This window comes from Platalea leucorodia (assembly GCF_965183815.1).
Source record: "Platalea leucorodia genome assembly, chromosome: 4".
Taxonomy (NCBI): domain Eukaryota; kingdom Metazoa; phylum Chordata; class Aves; order Pelecaniformes; family Threskiornithidae; genus Platalea; species Platalea leucorodia.
Window position 1 is genome coordinate 25,998,369 of NC_138826.1, and position 19,827 is coordinate 26,018,195.

General features: G+C 36.8%; 1 protein-coding gene across 1 annotated transcript in view; it reads left to right on the top strand.

The window, feature by feature from the left end:
* LRMDA (leucine rich melanocyte differentiation associated) overlaps positions 1 to 19,827 on the top strand; it is a 689,441-nt gene that overhangs the window by 290,518 nt on the left and 379,096 nt on the right.

Genomic DNA, 19,827 nt, shown 5'->3' on the forward strand with positions numbered 1-19,827 from the left:
AGAATACCAACGCCTTGGTTTTTTTGCTTTTATTATTGAATAATTTTAATAAAAATGTAGTAATAAGCTCCAGTATTTTATCAGACTACTGTATGAACGTATTCTCATTTCTGCTCCTTCCCCGGCAGGTGTTTCACCTGGAAACTAGAAAAGGTAACAGGTCAACAGAGGAAACAAACATGTCATCCACTGTAGCTAATTTTATGTTTTGTAGTGACACATTTAGAAGACTGTGGCAAGTTTCAGAGCATGTTGGGGTAACTGGAGCTCGTGCTTGCACTTGATTGTTAGTTCTGTGCTCTTGAAAACATAATGTGTTTGAAGCAGAGCATGGCTTTTGCATAAGCAGAAGTGTAGAATTTTTTTTATGGAAGGAGGAAGTATTCATTGTTTAGAGCACTGCTGTAACCCATAGTAATAGGCTGTTGTGAAATCTGGAAAATTCTGCTAGTGAGAAGGTATCATCATTTTTCATTAGCATGTTGAAAGTAAATTTTTCTCTGTCACCATCTTTCTGGTACATGTGTGAATTTAATCTCTAAAATAAGCGGCAGGAACTAAAAGGACATCAGTCTTTGTAACTCCAACTTGTTGTTTACTCTGCCTTTAGAGCACCACCACTGATGAAAAGGGTGCGGTCTTATGAACACAGCTTTTTCTAGCACTCTGAGGGATGGCTGCTATTCATTGCCTTTAATCTGAAAATGGGTTAAAATCACTTTATGTGAAGTGTAAATGGATGTTTATTTCATAATAGGAACTCGTATCTTTTTTTTTCTAACTTTTCCATATGCATTCTCGGTCTTCTTCACTTTGTGGAAATCTGCTGCCTCCTTTTACGGTGCACAGGAATCTAACCTGCTATTAAAAATTAGGTTATTTCAGCCATAGTGTATTTGTAAAGTATATCTCACCTTCAGCAGAGAAATGGATAGGCTTTGTCTGGTTTTGGGAATATATTTCTGTCTCTTTCAGGGTATGTAAAGCCTCAGAACTTTAATTACAAGTATTGGGATGGTGAGTATGGTAAAGAAGGGAGAGGATGACTTCTACAGCTGAATGTTTATCAAGCTCTCAGAGAATTAAAGCAGTTCCATGAAAGAACCAAGACATCATCTTCTAAGTCAACCTGATAATTCTTCCATCAATTAATGATGATGTTTGTATCATAAGGTGGGAATTACTTAAGAATAATTTAAAATTGAAAAGAGAGTGGTGTGGAGAATGTGTAGGTTGGGGTTTGGGGTTTTTTGGTTTTTTTTAGATTGTGATAGAAGAACCTGCAATGGTTCCTTGGTTATTTGTTTTAGTTTACCTTTAATGTCCTTTGGGATGACTTATATGGTGTATTAAAAAGTTTGTTTTCCCTTTGGACCAATGAGCATAGCTTGATAAACTGTAAAATGCCGCTTCCCAAACAAACAAATCCCCAAACCAACAAAAAATCCTCCACCCTTCAAATGAAGTGGGTGACAGCAATATTAGTTCTCTTTTAGTTGTTGGAAGAATATAGTATTTTTATGTGGTTATCGGAGGAGATGATAAAACGTTCTAAACATTGCTAACAAATGTGTTTAATACCTAAACAGGCTCCTCTGCCTTGGTGGCGTGTGAGAGATGGATTTCGAGGAGGTACCACTGAGGTCTATGTTGTTACAGCGCTACTAACTAATGACCCTATGGCAACTAGTCTATATATATATTTTTAGTCTGTTTATGTGTGTCTTCATGTAAAGTAATATGAGATACAAAGGGCAAAAGCAGATTTTTTTTTTTTTTTTTTTTATGGTGGTGTCTTTGAGACAAGTTTGCTAGAAAGTAGAATAGCAAGATGGATAAAAGGCGGAGATAAGTGACCCTCTCCATTCTACTTTTTTAGTAAATTGTACTATTTTTCCAGTGCGTGAGGTCATTGCTCATTTTCTGGTAGAAAATGGATGTAATGCACAAAAACCATAACAGCAAAGTGGAGAAGATATGTTTAAAGCTGACCTTAACTACAGAGGGAACATGGAAACTCTTAAACTCTGTTCTTCCTTTATCCTGAAAATTGACTTCACAGATTTGTGGATAATTTTGATTTACAGATTTTCATACCCAAATATCACACTCCTGGGCAGTGTGATTTCCTACAGGAAGCTTGGGCACAAACGGGATTCAGAAAGAAATAGTGAGGTTCTCTGGACCCAACTTTAATAACCTTCCCAGTGGAACCAATGCACAGAGGTTTTAGTACCAGTACCTGCCTCTTACTCTACAGTTTGAAAGGGAAGATTTCTGTCTGGTTTTGTAAGTGGTTGTAAGACACATTGTCCCACATAAGATCTGACTGAAGTATCGTCACAGTGAAAATTTGAAAGAACCAATTGTACGTAATTGAATCAAACTAACTCGAAAGGAGAAAAGGAGGTTGCAAGCATCAAGCTTGCTTTGCTTTCACTGAAACTGGATGCCTAAATGTTGGTGGTCTTGAAAAGGTCTTTATTTTTGTTGATGTTTTTCTTGGTTACTAGCTTCAAATAGCAGTTAAAATTCCAAATATTTCGAAATACCAGTTGTAACCCAAATTTAAGTTGTTCTGTTAGTTTTTACTTCCTTGTGGAGCTATTTCATGTTTCACTGTCAGTTGAGCCTCTTTCTTATTGGCTTATTTTTCTTTTCCACAGAATAAGAATTCTTTAGATTATCAAACAAACAAACCTCCCCCCTTTAAGTCCCTCTAGGTTTGTCTATGTGGATTCAATTTATAGATGGTGGATAGTGATGGCTGTTCTGGTGGCTAAGATGAGACACTATGAAATATGTGTTATGGTTGCTTTTCAGCAACTTTTTTGAAAAAAAAAAAAAAATTAAGTACATGGTATCATTAATGTCCACTTCATCCTGGTTTATATTTATCTTTTAAAATTGCTCCACAAGTAGTCTAGCATCTAAGTTGGAAAATGACCTGTCACAGTGCAGTACAATAGTTTCTTTAGCACCCTTTATATAGAGATGAACTCGCTCAGAGGCTAAGAAAATGCAGCGAAGGGTAGTGGTTCATGTTTGAGCAAAGGAGAACATTCTGAAGGAAAGGCAAAGATGTGAAAATTTAAGAATATAAAAATGTACAGTGAGCAGTTGTGGAACAAGGGAAAAGATGAAAGGAAAAAAAAGAATAATGAAAGAAGTAGTTGTAGTGGAAAGCTGTGATAGATGGGTTTAGTGCACTGTTTGAAGAAAGGTGGTAAAGGCCAGGGTCTCAATGGAAACTACTAGAGAAAGCAAGTGGAAAAACCTGTTTGTGCTGAGTTGCAAATTGGAAATGGTAACATCAGTAGGTTACTACAGAGGTTTAAAGAAGGTGTAGTATCTTTAGTGGGTTGCTTGGGTCAGAATGACATTCTTCAATTTCTTCAATTGACATGAAAATAAGAATGTTTTAGTAACATAGGATAAATGTAACTATTGATGTACTTCAAGATCACTTATACTTTTGCTGATTTGTATTAATTTACATTCACACATTCCCTGTTTTTCTTATTGGGTTAGACCTTATTCGTTTTAAACAAAACTTAGTGTAAAATTAAGTAATACATCTGTTTATCTCAAGGTTCTTAAAAATTTCAGAAAATTCACTCAGTGCTTTCATTGGAAGGGAAAGAAGGGTGGAAGGATTTGGGCAGAGTAGCTCAGTGATGTGGGATAGAAGCAGGTGTATAACTCATACCCTATGCGCTTTCCAGTGGTCATGTTCCCCCTGAAAACTGGAGCCAAAATCAGTGACATATTACTACATAGCGGGTGGGACTGAGATAATATGATCAGCTTGCGGGTAATGTAATATTTGGTTGCAGTTGGTTAACATAAGGGAAAGAGTTTCAGAGTTTTGGAGGCCTCTAATAATCATGATGGAGAACTTGGAAATTTGGTGTGCATGGTTCAAAATGGGAAGAATTGCTGTTTGGAGAAACATGATTAGGAGAATGAGTGTAAAGAGTACCTATTACCTGCTTTCATGCAAAGCCTCTGTAGTATGGGAAAACCATTCAGAATAAACTTATCTTAAATAGATCTGGAAAAGATAAATCATGCTAATCTGTAGATGAGCAGCTCTCTTTCATTCACTACTTTTGTTGGGGATTATCAGATATTGTTTCATTGAAAGGCATCTGTGTTGAGGCTGTTTGACTGAACAGCTGTGGCTGGCTTCATTTAGTGTTGTCCTTGCCTCTTTGCTTTAAATAAGTTCCAGAAGTCTGAACTTTACCTCTTCACATGCTTTTTAAGAAATGACAGGGTGAGTCTGAGAAGATTTTACCTGAGGGTGAGAGCTTAGCTATGCCAAACAGACTTAATTCTCTTTCTTGTTATAGTCAAAAGAGCAACTTCACTGATGCCACTTGAGCTACATACTATGTTTGCGTACTTATAGCAGGTTTTAATTGTATTGAATTGTAAAAAACGCACAGTGGTAACTGAATGACACTTGGGAGAAGCATTACTTACCACTGACTGTTGCCTGTGCTTTTGCTACAAGGAAAAGCCAAGTTACCAATTGCTAAGGGTAGGATTTAAAGGCTGTGAGCTACTGTACTAAAATATGCCATTAAAAAATTTGCTTTTCACACGAATCCCTATCTTCCAAGCATTTTGACAGCTTGATGAACTTTTCGTTTATACCTGTGTCTGTTTATGTAGATTTATCTTCCTGTATGTAAGAATGCAAGCCTTTGTGTATAAAACACTGCATGGAGAGCACAGTGGTGTTTATCACCGGACATGTCTACTGATTGTACATTAGTAAATCATTCCATCTGCCTTTATATACAGAAAAGGGTGGGGGAGAGAGGCTAATTCTTTCCTTGGTTTTTAAGTGTGTGTCTCTGAAATTGGTTATGAGGCTTACATGAAAGATATTCCTCAAGAGAATGTTATTCCTGTAGGGATTTTTTTAGTCCAGCAAGAGAGAGTCACTGTGGCATGGGACCAAGTTGTAGGCCAAGTGGAAATACAGCAAAGTGATTTAATAGAAAAGGTAATTCCTATTCAAACTGGATGGTCCCTTATTCATTTCCTCGGATTATCATCAAATTTATGTCACCAGCAAAGGAGCTTTATTGAGTTTCACAGATATATTCCTTTTGCTTTCATTGTCATTAGTTGGCACACTGACATTTTCATATGTGTCTCAGCTAATGCCTCAAAATTACTCCATCTACAAATGTAACAATTGAACAGATAATTTTAATAAGATTCAGCTTGACTTCAGACTGCACTCCTTCCTTTCTTTATAGAATGCAAATTGTAACCTGTTTTTAAAGCTGTGCAATGCAGTGAACTTTAATGGGATTTGACAACATCATATTAAGCACAACAACTACGCATAATGTACCGAAAAATTGGACGTGAAATTGGAAACATAGCTGAGAACAAAGTAAATTTACATGGTTTGGTAGTTTGAATGTCTGATATCATATTCTCTCATGCAAGCTCCATAAAAAGCAAGGGATTTAACAATGGATATCAGCGGAAAGTGCTTTTAAAGTTAAAGCTGATGGATGGCTTGTCAAAAAAAATAATTGCATTGGTTGGAAAGTCGGGATGCGTGCTGAGGGGGAGAGAACAGGATATACAGAGAGGATGATGGGAAGTGACAGTGGTCTGTCAAGAAGCAGTGGCTGCCCAGAGAAGTGTGAAGCCAGAGCTATAAGGTGGCAGAGTAGAACAGGCTGTCAGAGCGGGAAAGTGGCTTTAATACCCTGAAAAGCAAAGGAATCCGCCTGTCAGCCTTGCTCAGCCGTGCTGAAAGAGGAAAAGAACATGGCATAAAGTTAGAGACATTAAACGGGAAAAAAAGAGAGGCCAACGAAAGCCAGTAAGGAGGGGTGGTGAGCTGTTATGTTTTTAAATAGACAAATGACACATTTCTACGTGCAGCAAGAAAGCAAACTGTCTAAGAAATTTAGAACTGATTAGAGGCTTTTCTGAAAAAGAAATACAGGATGATCAGCATCTATTTCTGGCATTTTTAAATGTACCACGTAGCCCTGTGACCTTCCCTTCACTTCCATCTTGTGTAACTGTACTGGCCCATCACTGCTATGAGAGGCAGAAATGGTTTTGTTATGGAAGCAGCTTTGTCCCTGTATGCATTGGAAGAACTTGGTGCTTGAACCAAAATCAGTTGTCTCAGAGGTCTCTTTTTCGCCATTCATAAGGTATTAGCTTATAATAGCTGATTATCAACCTAACCAAACAATTTTTTCCTTAAAATTTTTTAAATGTTGAGATTAATTCGGCTATACGTCATTACGATTTATACCTTGTACTAGTGCAGTGCCACACAAATAGCAGCGCCTATCGATTTTAAGAGTTTTCCACAAATGCTGGAAAATTTATTTACATCTTAAAGATTGTAGGAAAAAAACCTGAGTAACTGTAATACAAGTTTTTAAAATAAAATCAGTGTTTTTCAAATACAGTTCTCTGTAATCATCTGTTACAAATATATTTTAAGGAGAAATGAAAAACAAGTAAAATATAAAAATTAAAAAATCTTTATATATATGATATATATTTGGTATAGGATAACACATTAAAAGGTGCTGTGCTACATAGCTGCTATATAAGAAAGGCATTAGAAACACAGTCCATGCTATACTTTTTCAGTCCGTTACCTTAACTTTTTCTGAAGAAATCGTGTCCAATAGAAAAATGCAAATAAAAGGCAAGATACAGCTTGTGCACAGACATTCAGAAAACGCACACTGCGTGTTAAAGACGTTCCGGAATACAACTAGATCTTGAAAAATACGGAGTGAAATGAAAGCTGCAAGGAAATATTGTTTGGTAGATTTCAACACTTTTCAGAATTTGACTCAGTTAACAATTGTGATAGAAGTTATTAACTGCAATTAAGTTTGTGGATGTTACTTCGCAGAACTTGTTCTGAATGCTACCACGGCTGTGTTTGAAATAAAATGCAAGTTAGCAGTTCTCATGTGCAATAGAAAAGGAAACAAAGGTCACAGTTTTTGATCATAAGTGGTTCCAGATTTTGGCTTACATCTCAGTTATAATGACAAGCTAATTCAAATAAGGACTTGTTAATGCTTCAGTCCATACATGCTTTCATGTTTTATTTCTGTTGCAATGTGTTGAATAGGAGAATTAATTTTCCATCTACAAATACATATTATCTAATTAATAGAAAACAATTGTGTCATGATTATAATAGAGACTAAAAATCCGTATAATTGGCTGCTCTCATAGCATACTTACTCTTTCTGTTGGTCTGAATATCATGTGTCCAAAAATGTATTACATCCTGAAGTAGAAGGCCCCCAGTTAAAATGTTGTAAGTGTTATGTTACTAGTCCTTTCATTGAAAGAACAGCAGAAAATCAAGAATACATTAACGCGGAGGAAAGATCTAGAGTGTTGCTAGGCATTTTAAACATATTTTTTAAAGAAAGCGTATTGAAAGACAGCATTGTTTGCGTTTGAAAATCAACATGTTCATTATTCTCTTTTAGAAATGTATTAAACATTGAATGTATATGCTTCGGGGTTGTATGATGGCCCCAGCTCTTAAGGATTCTCAATGCTGGACCTAAAGGGCATTTTGGTTTTTTATGGGTGCACTTTCAAATTACATAATGAAAAAAATCAAATAAAAGTTTTCACTTCTCCCTTCTCATGTTAGCACCTAATATAAAGTTGCAAAACTAAACAAATGAGGAAATTACAGTAATCCGTGCCTTTTATGTTTAGATATTTTGTGAGCTTCTAAATGGCAGGTGATCTTACAGATTGTATGTCTTTATCCAGGCAGTTTTCCTATAGTGTCTGTTGCCAGTACATGTGAATACATTACAATATATATAGTCTAAGCAAATGCATGAATGATAAAGCTCTCTACTTGGACAAAATGAAAAAAAAAAAAAAAAAAAAAGAACATTCCTTCAGAGTTTGAATAGCAGCATTTGCCTGTCAAATAAGATACTTTCTTTCTCCCCTTCTTTAGTCAGTAAAAGTCCTAACTAGAAATGAATGAATGCAATAAAATGCGCTGTATTTGCTAGGCACAAAACGGCAATGTTAGAGCTAGAACTGCAACCTCTGCTTGTTTTTCCTTACTCCTTATACATTCAAAAAATCCGCACTGTTGCTTGCAATGTAGTGTTTTGTGTATTAATAGCTCTTTTGGTTTGCAAATAACACCTCTTTGTGTCACTTTGTGGTTCCAGAAGGGTCACTGGTTTTTTACACTTTAGGAAGATTGCTGCTGTTATCTGTAAATCTGTTGCTTGGACAAGAATGGAATTACATGATATGATTTAAAACAGTATCAGCTGTATTTTATTCTTTTCACAAGGAAATGACCTCTTACCTTATACAGCTTAAATAAATAAATAAAGCTTCTACGACATAGAGCAGCAAAGCTTCTGCCTTTGTTACCTCAGGAGTATCTGAATAAAATGTCTTATTAAGCAAGATGTAAGAGCAATGAAGAGAAGAATCAATCAAATTAGTTGACATCTCAAGCTTGGAGCACCAAGTGCTAGTAGTTATCTGTTTAGTAAAATGGATTTAATGAGAAATATAAATGCTGGTATTTAGATGGCTGTATTTTGGTAACTTGAATATTGCCTTCCAAAGTTGTATAATGATGCAATATTACAAAGTTTTAAAGTACAGCAGGAACTGTTGAAATTACTTTTGCCTCCCTGCAGCAAGGTTACACACAAAAATGTGTTGGGCCTTAAAGAAAGGAGAGCAAATACTGGATTATCTTTTGTAATGTTATACCCCAAACCCAACAGAGATTGGGTTTGTCTCATAACACTGGTTGTATATGGAGTTTGCGTATTATTAACCAGCATATCCTAAGGTATTCAGCCACTCCTGTGGGCTCACCTACAAGGTCTGAATGCCGAAATTGGTGGTTAAACTGACTCTGAGAAACCATGATGTATGTGATTTTTATAAATATGTTGCATATTTGTTGTCATCCTGTGTGAGAATATTGCTTATTTCTAAGCAAAATTATTTCTTACATAAAAATTCCATTGACAGAGTAAAATTTGCACCTTGGAACAGGTAACTCCTAGCGTGCAAGGAATCAATTTTCTGGTGTTGAAAATGCCCTGACCTTCCATTTCATTATGATTTACTGCTGATCTGCCCACCCAAGATCCTCATATGACTTTCATCAAAATAATTTTGGAAAATTTATTTCTGTAATACCCTATGGGGTATGTAGTTACTTACAAATAGGAAGTAGAAGATCAAGCTTCCTGTTTGAATGACTCCAGGTCAAATTAAAAACTGTGACACAGCAAGAAGTTTAAATCATGCATCTCAAAGACCCTGCCTCTCTTCTCTCACTTCCAAAGTTTATATGTTTTACTTTCTTTTGCTGTATCAAATATACCATGTCCAGGTGTATGTATCCATATATATGTGTGTGTCCCAGTATTGTGGAGATTGGTCAAATGCATCAGTCTTTGTAGAGAAAACATGCAGAAAACAGTAGCATGTGATATTGCAGCAAAAGATGTGTTAACTTGATTTGTGTGTCTTTTATGGCTTTGGTAGGGAGCCAGACACTATAAAGAAAAGCCCCACTTATGGTGATCTAGAAGGCAGCAGGATTTTTAAGGTTTTCCAGCAGGCCTCTGCTTAGTAAGATCTTAGAAGAGAATAGTTGCTGCTTAGTTTGCCTGAATTTAGATTTTCAGGTATTAGAAATAAAGGATGGGAGAAGATAGAACTAAACTGGGTATTTTTAGCTGGGGTAAAGGATCAGGTTAATGGATGTATTGAATGTTAATGAAAGGAGGTCTGCACAGTGCTTGAACTTGTATCAGTGGTACTTACAGTCTAAGTTTCTCCAGCCTGTAAGTGCTCCTCTTGCTAATCATTCCTGCTTAGGGTTTTAGCTCGCGTACCACAGTTTGGCTAGTATAAAGCATTCTGTCATGTTGAGAAGCAACAGTAGTAGGAGCTTGCATCTTTCCATTTTACTTTCTGGGAGAAATCACCCTTGCATGATGTGCAATGCACTCTTTTCCCATTTGTGTTATTTAATAGGAAAGGGCTAGACCTGCACATGATATGGGGCAGTGCTTTTGTAATTGAAGCAGTTTGGGATCAGAGCTTCTGGCCTAGTTCACTGTAGTGAAGGGTATCTCTTAGAAATTTGGTGTAGAGATTTCCTCTCTCGTCATGCCCTTAAAAATCTGGGGGTGGGCATGTCTGACGGCTAGGTGTTAGATATTGACTCATCTCTAACCTGAGACAGGAAACAATAATAAGAAGCTATTATTGTGGAAAAGCTAGTTGCTACTAGTTGCTTTTGTGGGAAGCTCTAATAAACTTCAGGCATTTTTACCTAATATCCAGCAATGACAAAAGCACCTTAATAACGTTGTTTGCAGGCCTGTTTGAAATATTAGTAGAGGGGCTCGAAGCTCTGTGAATTTGTTCAACCAAACGTGACTGTAGCCGCATAAATAACAGATACTAACTTCCTTTTCTTTATTGAACAAGTCATGTCCTGAAGGCTTCTGTAAGTCACTATGAACCAATATTCTGCTTAGAAACTGGTTTTATTGTAATATAACTTTATATGACTTAAACCTTGTCAAAAAGGTCATGCAATCCATTACTATTTCTGTTCCAGTTAGGTGCTGGGTTTTTTTTTAAACATAGAAGTGATTTTTTTTTTTTTTTTTTTTTTTTGAGCACCTTTGTAACAGAACTGAATTTGTTATGTTAGATTCTTCTCTCGCATCTAGTTTCTCTTAATACAGCAAAATTTTTTTTTGGCATTCTGTCCCCCCTTTCCCCTGTGGTTGTGTGGGGTGTTTTTTTCTTCTGAATTTCGTGTTTCCTTCAAGCAAGTAAGGACCCTAAAGATACAAGGGCATTGAAAAATATAAAACTGGTCAAGATGGATGGCAAAAACCACCATGCATAAATAAAGTACCCTCCTTCTCTCTCTCCTTCTCCCCCCTCCCAAAACGAACAATGATTGTGTGGTTGAAGACCTGGCTGAATAAGTGTGTCAGGTACTGATTGGAAGAATGATAAATGGAGTGACCTAACAAAGGATTGACTTCTCCAAAAGACAGGCCTTTTTTAATGGATGGAAAGGGAGGAAGCCTCATTTAGAAGGGAAAGGCTGTTGGCAGTGCAGATATGACAAAGGGGAAGTCGACAACCATTGATTTACGTTCGGGAATGACAGTTGAAAAATTCAACAATAATCATGACAAATGAGAAGCGATGCAGTCAGAGGAAAAAATGCCAATACGTTAAGCCTGAGAAGAAATGCCAAGGTCACAAGGAAAGGTTCCCAAACTTCTGCCTTTGACAACCTTAATGGAAATATTGGAAAAGATGGGGTACAGGTTAAAAGGTATGGTTTGGAAAGAGGAATTGTAGGCGATGCTAATTAGAGTTTGTTCTTTTCAAGGAGGTCGTGCATGTTGCCTACAGTAGTGTTGAGGCGAACTGACCGTTAACAGACTGTTATCCTCCAGAGTATCATTTTTTTTCTTGAGGAACTGCTGAAATAAATTAATAGCAACAGGCAAACAATCATGTTCATTTTAAAATATCACTTTGTTGCTCATTGAATAAAGCAGCTCTGTAGTGTTGTTGTTTTTTTTTGTTTGTTTTTTTTTTTTTTTTTTTTTAACCCTGGTCTTATGCATACTATGTGACTTATTAAAAAAAAAAAAAATTGAAGTATGATATAAATAAGATTATAAAAGATTTAGATGGACTGTTAGGTCAGATCTGAATAAATAAGTCTGGCATCTGAGAACTCTTTAAGAAATGTAAATCTAAACACAGTAGCATAATCTTGTTGTGAAGAGATTTTAAAATAAACAGTGCCCCGTTTATTTTTGTTTTTCAGCTTATTGAAGCAGTTAGTGAGACAGCAGACCATGTGTATAAAAGAGTTTTCTTCTAGTGCATTAGGTTTACATTACATTATTAAGTAATTTACAAAATTGCAATATGCAGATAGTCACTAGTGTAATGAAATGAGCAGATCTCTTTTTACTTGGAAACCTGAGAAAACAGCGTTGGTGAGAGAAACATGCCAACCCATCATATCTTATGGAAATGAGTAGGAAGGCAGTGAATATCAAAACCTGTTTTGTGTGGTATTAAGTGGCACGAATTGCTTTCAGATGTGTCTCACTTGGCAAATATTCCATGATATTGATTTAAAAAAAAATCTCCACCCAACAAAACTGCCTTTAGATGGGGCTAAAAAAATAAGTTTCTTAATGAGAAGGAATGATCAGCTTTATAATAGCTCTTTATTGTAGTACCTCTTTCAAATTTAACTCATTTCAAACTCCTGACTTGTAAACGGTTAAGCCCTCACACACAAGTACTCATTTAGCATGCAGTGGTCATTTTAACCTTACATGTACTGAAGAAGATTATACATTTAAAAACAAATCTGAAATATGGTCTGGGCAAATAATACCTGAGCTTGAGGGGGAGAAAAAAGACATGGGGGGGGGAGATAAAAACAACCCCAAAACAAAACTAGAAAGGTTATAAATTGCTAGGACCTATTATTTGAGGTAAACCTGGATCTATAATGGGTTTTTACTAGTCCACTTATACCTGGGGCTGTAAAGTGGAATATAAGGAAACTAGCCTCTTTAGATTAAACATTTTCTAATCAGCTTTATCACTTATATCTGAATTTATCTTATTTGAGGAAAATGCCAATATATTAGCAAGCATATATGATACACAAGGTGACCCTACCAACTTAATGACATAATACATTATCCTTAATGAAGTCAATATCTTGTCTTTTAGCTGTCTGTCTATTGGGGCGATTAATTGCAGTGTCATTAAAGTTAGCTCTCTTTTCATTTGAGCTTGACAAGTCGCATAAAACTAATGTTCTTAGTTATCAGCCACTGGAATAGGATGGAGGATGGAGGGAATTGTAGGACAAATAAGGGGGTACTGCAACAGCTAACTTGAAGGAATTTTTCCAATGACTGTTTTCCAAGCCTTCTATTGCCAGCTATGCACTAATAGTTAAAACATTTGAAACGGAATGATCCAGATTGGGGTTTTGCTTCCGTGTATTGAGCTTGAAAGAGAACATAATGAACAGCAAACTATTGGAGGCCACTGTGTTATTAAGACATCAGGACTGAAAAATTTGCAGAAATAGCCCCATGAGTAAAGTTAAATGAGATTACCTATCCTAAGTTAATGCAATAAACAATATAAAAATATGTATTTTTCTCTTACTGTAGAGTTTCTCATTTATCAGAGTGCGAAATAAATATAAAGCAATTTAGGAAATGAGTTTATATGAAATAATGGGTTTGCATCTTTGATAAAACAAGTTCCAGTCACTAGTGATGATAGCAGTGAAGCTCTGGTGCCCAGTGCTAATTGTAGCGCAAAAGCATCACTCCCTGCCTTCCCCCTACTTCTGAAACTACAAGACAGGATGGCTGTAATTTACAGTGTGTTATCTTTGTCTATAGCGGCAAGATGATATGAAGTAAATCAAGGTACGAGTAATGAAAGACTGAAAATTTATTCCTTGGAGCACACTTTAAAGTGTAGTATCTGTTATAGTGGCACTGCCTGAAGACCCTGAAATGAGACTTGGATGAAGGGCAATAAAGAAGCATAGAGGCTCATGTTAATGTTGTTTGTCTGAGGTTAGTAATTGGGTTCCACTGATGAGTTGTGTGAAGACAAAGTGAGAATCCTAGCAAGTATTGTAAATCTTACATTGTTGGAACAAGAAGCAATCCTAACAAATATTGATCCTTCCTGTGCCCAGAGGCGAGGAAGAAAGCAGCATGCTGCTGAGCCAGTGTTGTTTCAATAGCACCAATTACCTTAGTGAGGCTAGTGCTCTGCATGAAATCCCACCAGGCTCACAAATTGTGAATTATCAATGATTAGGCTTTTTAGATACATCCCCTAAAATCATGCCAGGTTAGCTTTCTGTATCAATTCTCCTTTCAGTCCCCAAAATGTATCTCTCAAAAGCATTTATTTTCAGCTTTTAAAATGCTCTGGATATGTTTCAAGTACATCATATGCACTTAATCCTTTTCCTCCCATATATCCCCTTCTCCCCTGCTACCTACCCCCCTCCCCCCCCCAAAAAAAAAAAAACAAAAAACAAAACCCAAAACAAAAACAAAAAAACCACACCAGGACAGATCTCGTAACGCTTGAAAATATTCTTGGCAATATTTATCAAAGATTTAACTTGTATTTTGTTGTTTCTAATTTACATAAGCTACTAGAAAATACATGCATTGAGACAGTTTTAAAGGCTTATTTTAATAAAAACTCACATTCTGCATTTGAAACTTTGGTGTACTTTTAACTCCAAATTCAGATTTCTTCTAGAGAAAACTCTCAATCATTATTAAGTAATTTACAAAATTACAGTGTGCTAAAAAATTGATGTTTGACTCTAAATTCATGTGTAGTTAAATGCCTCTGCTTCCATGCTTGCTTTCTGTCTTGTCTCATTTGAGGTTATCTGTCCCTATAGAGTGAGGCTGCTAAAATGCTGTCTGAAGGAAGGACTCCTAGTAGGGTGTGAAGGGGAGGGTGCCAATAGTAGTCTGGGGGTTCAAACCAGTGATGTAGCGTCATGACAAGTCCCTGTCCTGATGAGCTGCAGGCGGCACGTGCATGCTTGGGGCAGAGAAAGGGGGAGTCAGAGGTCAGAAGCAGACACAGGAAGAGATCCTTCTCCTGCCATCTTCTAGCCCTGTGCTCTATCCACTGGAGCATGCTTGTGTCTTCTAGGGTATCTGTGGTTATTGATGACTTTAAGACCCGTAGGAGCTTCATAGGAGATTTATTGAGAATCTCTGCTACGCTGTGTGAAAAGGGAGGCCTAGTAAGGTAGAAGAGTAGTGCATTAACGTATATAATTGCTGCTGCTTTGTTGCTTGATGGTAGGCGTTGACCTTGAGGTTAGCTACTACCTCAACCTATCTTTTGGGGGATACCCTGCAGTGTGACAAACCTTCTTGCAGGAGCTCTCTTCAGTAAAGACCTGTGCCTTTTATCCAGGGGAGTGGATTTTTGATCCGTTCCTACCATTTTTACCTATATCCTCTCCCATGTTAACTCTTCTATTTCTCTTATGCTTGCTTTTGATTTCTTATTATGTTGTATTTGCTGTATTGCCAGGCTGACAGATTCTCAACTGAATCAGTTCAGAGAGTGGCAGGGCAACCCCTTGTGCCTAGTCCCCTATGCTGTGCTAGCTGAAAGGACATGAAGGGACATCAGGGAAGGGTGAACAATTTGGATATTTTTTTTTCTTTCTTTCTTTGTAGGTAGCATACTGTCACTGCTCAAGGTTGGCAACCACTAAAAGGGAGCTAGATAGACTGGGGTGCGTGCATCTGTGCTACAGGAGTGTGTCGGTTTTGGGGGGGACCCTACTTGGACTGAGTAGGCTGGATGTGAAGGTTCCTAGCACCTGATACCTGGTTTTGAAAGGTTCTGTAAATTTTTGCACATGAGCCTACCTGAAGTTCCCATGCAGGTTTAGAAGATGTTATCGTTGAAGGCTTTGTGTTTTGAAGCATTTTCTTGCAGAAAATGAGAACCAGCATCCACTGTTTCATTGTACAGTTCTTTTTCAACTGATCACAAGCCAGCAGTAGTTCCAGTGATTTAAAGTAGTTGGTTGATAGGTTTAGGAATCTGTATAAATGCTATCATATCTGCACCAATAGCATAATGAGAAATTCATGTCTTTATTTTATAATAATCATAACATAAAAATGCTGAGCATTACTGCTGAAACAGAGCTATGAAGCTGGCGGCCTGTATATGTGCTACTTAATACTATTTAGTGTGTATTGGTATAGTACACAGAGCAGAACCCTCTCTGTGCTGAAAACATTTTAATTGCGAGTGCAGAAACCACCAGTCTATTTTCAATAGGACTACACAGAACTTTATTGAAACTGTGTTTTTCCCTGGGGCTCAGACATCTGTTGGAAGGAATTCTGCACTGCTTATAATATCATCAAATATATTTTTATACAATATTAAACAAACTGGGGCCTTGAGAAAAGAAGGTGGCTATAGTAATGGTCAATTTGCAGTATGAGATAATTTCCCAGTGTTATAAGAGACTCTTAATGAGGAAAGAAACCATGGAAGTAAGTGCACCAACGAAATTTGGAATATAATTGGTTTGTTTTCTTTCTTTTACTATTCAACTGCATTTGTCCACCATTCTTGAGTAATATAGTTTTCCCAAAAGAAAATGCCCTTTTTTTTTTTTTTTTTTTTTAATAATTTGTGGATTGCTATATGTCAAATTGAACTACAGGTGATCCTTAGGCTAGAAGCTGACTGACAGTGGGCTATAACATCAAAGCTGCAGGCTAAGGGAAGTTGCGTTTTTGCAGGAGTCAACCCTTTCTATTTAAGAAATAATGCTTTTTCTTTGTGAGTGCTAGTCTTTGAATAAACTGTATAGCTTTGATTCCCTCCCCTCCCCCCAATACACTTTTAATTGTTTATGTTTAGACATGCAAAATCTGTGATCCTCCAAGCCCAACATGCCAGCAGCAGTTCCCTCAGTAACTTCAATTTTGTATTTAATTCTAAAGGAGGACACAAATAATTGTGATGACAGTTGTTCAGTGTTCTTTAACTTTTTTTCTCAATCTGCTTTTAGATTTTCATGATGGGATATGTGTGTTATCAAGCTGAGGTTTGTGAGCCTTCCTTTTCATTTAGAGCTTTCCATGTTTACTTACCCTGGCCGTTGTCCCACTCCATTGTCTGACTACCACAAAAAAATGTACGTGAGTTTTAGTGCAAAAGGCTGTTCAAACTCTTCAATTAGCATAGAACATAGCTGGTTATTTCCCGTGTTGAGTTTACTGGGGTAAGTGTAGAAGACTAATTTCCTGCCTCACCTTCGATTTAGTTCTTTTTAGAACTTGCAAATGATTTAAGGCATTCTGATAATTAATCTCTGGAAATCCAGATGACTCTCAGTCCAGTGCTGTACAATATCATTTCTTCAGTTTGCACTGCCACCCTGGGACACAGTGAGTCGCTGGCATGTTCTTAGTGTTTACACCCAGATGTTTAGACACCTAGACTTTGTTTCTTCTCGCAGCTTTCTGCTGTTTCTGGACCTGGTTCTGTGATCTAAGTTCCAAACTCAGTAAGCTTTAAGGCTAGGATTTACCTGTTTTAATTAACTTGTTAATCATTTGGACAGGCATCAGTTCTGGGACAGAAATGGATGGATATTTTGATTAATCTTGGTGACTAGTTCTGCCCATTTTACAGTATTCTTTTCTTACCATTTAATTTAATATATATAGACTAATTAATTCATAAGTAGTTTCCTTGGTGCCTTACAGTGCTCTGGGAAGCTTTAAACATCTACCCTGTCCTGACTGCAGCTACTGAACAACCTCACTCTTTCTAGAAGTCCAGAAGTCTGAGTAATGCACAGAAGCATAAACCAGCCACCAAAGTTCTCCCTTTGTGCAGACTGTAATATTCCTCTTATACCCTATGCAGTATTGGAAAATAAATGCTTTTTCCTTTGATGCAGGTAATCCATAGCTTAAGTTTTCCATCCTGTCACTTGCAAGACCAAACTTTCTAAGGGAAGGCAGAGAGAAGAAGCAGTCTTGCATGCTTCCCATCATCTGGCCAGTTGCTCTGCTGGAATGAAAGCTATGCGACTCTCTCTGGCAGGCTCATAAATGTCTTTAGCTGCCCTTTTCATTTGTGTCCTTGGACTCTGCTACCTATTTCAGGACAAGGCCAGAGATCCATTGACTTTATGACTTGGTCCTTATACTCTATCCAGAGATGACTGTAGAATCGGGTATGGGCAAGGCTATTTAGTAAAATGTGTGAAATGGTTAATGTACTCCATGAAATTTTTTATTGTGCTTTTGAAAAAAATTTTCACATTATTCACTAACACAGCAATATATTTTTTGCATGCATTTGTTTTGTTTATGTGTAGGGAACATCTTGAGAGAAAGAGCTGAGGGGTAGGGGGATGAGAATACAAGATGCATTGCAGAAATCTAAGCAGCCCAGTAATATATTATAGATAACATTGCTGTAAAATAACTGTTCTGAAGATGCAAAAAAATGTTGGAAAATTCACAGGTTTCCAATGATTTTTAAGCTAATCACTTCATTATTTGAAATAGAAACATCTGTATTGAAGATGTTTATTATTTTTTCTGTGCTTTAATCATACATTTTACCATGTGAGATTTCTCTTGAAAGCAGAAGTTTATTCCAGTTTCCTTCAGGTAATTATACCAATACACTGGAAAGAGTCTTCTGGACTAATAGTTGTATATATTTGAATCCTCCAGATTTGTGATTTTTCCCCACTGCAAGCAAAGGATTAACCCATCTCCCCCTATACGTGTGTATCATTTTGCATTTTGCACTGCAAATTAAGAACACAGACTACAAACCCTGTGTTTATTGTACAGATAGAATGATATTTTTATATTTTTATGACACAGATAAGTGGTGAGTATTCATTTTTGCCACCTAGCCCCAGATGCCCATCATAAGAGTGTAGCTGTTAATCATACACTGATCTCTCTTCCTAAGCCTCAACAAGAAACTAGGGACCACTAAAAACATGCTCCCTTTCATTAAAGAGGAAATTATTACCATATATTTTTGTAATAACCAATAACATTTCAAATTACTCACATTTATAGCTTGTAATCAAGTTTATGTTTAACCTCTAATCCCCGTGAAGTAGGTAATGACTGGTTTGTTAGTTAACCACTCATGGGAAGTTAAGGGCAGTTAACAACCTACCAAACCAGTCATTAACTACAGTAGTGACTGATTTCTCAGGTGTTATTGGCATTATAAGCTTCCTTCAATGGTTTGTAACAGAAATATTAATTTGTAAAGGAAAAAAACATATTTCAGTTACTACACTGTGACAGGCTGAAAAATAGTTTCATTTTATTTCCTTTCTCCTCTTGTCCCCACCCCACCCATACATGCACTAACAAGTACGTAGAAGACGGAAGGTACTGGCTGTAGTCTTAGACCATGTCTATGGGTCCTTTCAGAACAAGCACAGTGGCAAGTATGCTAATAGGATCAGTTTAGACAAATGTGGACAGCTAGGGTTTGAAGCACTCTTGGATGAGATTTCCTGCTGGTAGGTAAATATGTCCTCCCTTGGTAGCGCTTAGAGCCTGTAGCAACAGTGTCATGGCACTGGTGTATTGTGATATAAATGAAGATGATTCAGCATGACATGTGCTTTAATTATGTGTTTCATTTAAATACTTTTTGTTCCATATTATAAAGCATACAAATTAAATGGTAGTGTTGCACAAGCGTCATTTTGACGCAGAATGAATAAGAGTAGCCTGTTTATTTAGGTAATTTAGGTATCACACAGAGGTTAAAAGTAGAGTCAAGCGAAAAATTTTCATTGCTTACCTAGGTTAGCTTTTTCTTTGGTTTGAATACTTTAATAATGAATTAGCTAGCTGTTAAATACGTAATTTATCTAGATGAATAGCTTCCAGCTTTTCTAGAACTGCACAGCAGTGTGGGTTCATACAAGTATTGGAGCTTGCTTATACTAATCAGTTTAAATCATTAAGAGCTTTCAATAAGTGCCTGGTACATGATCTCACATTTGCTTCATGTTGTAATTAATTTGAAGCCCATATGAAGCTTAATTAAGAGGATCCCTTTTTGGATCCTGGGCTTTAGAAGGTGTTTGGTATGTTCTTTATCCCATGAGTGCTA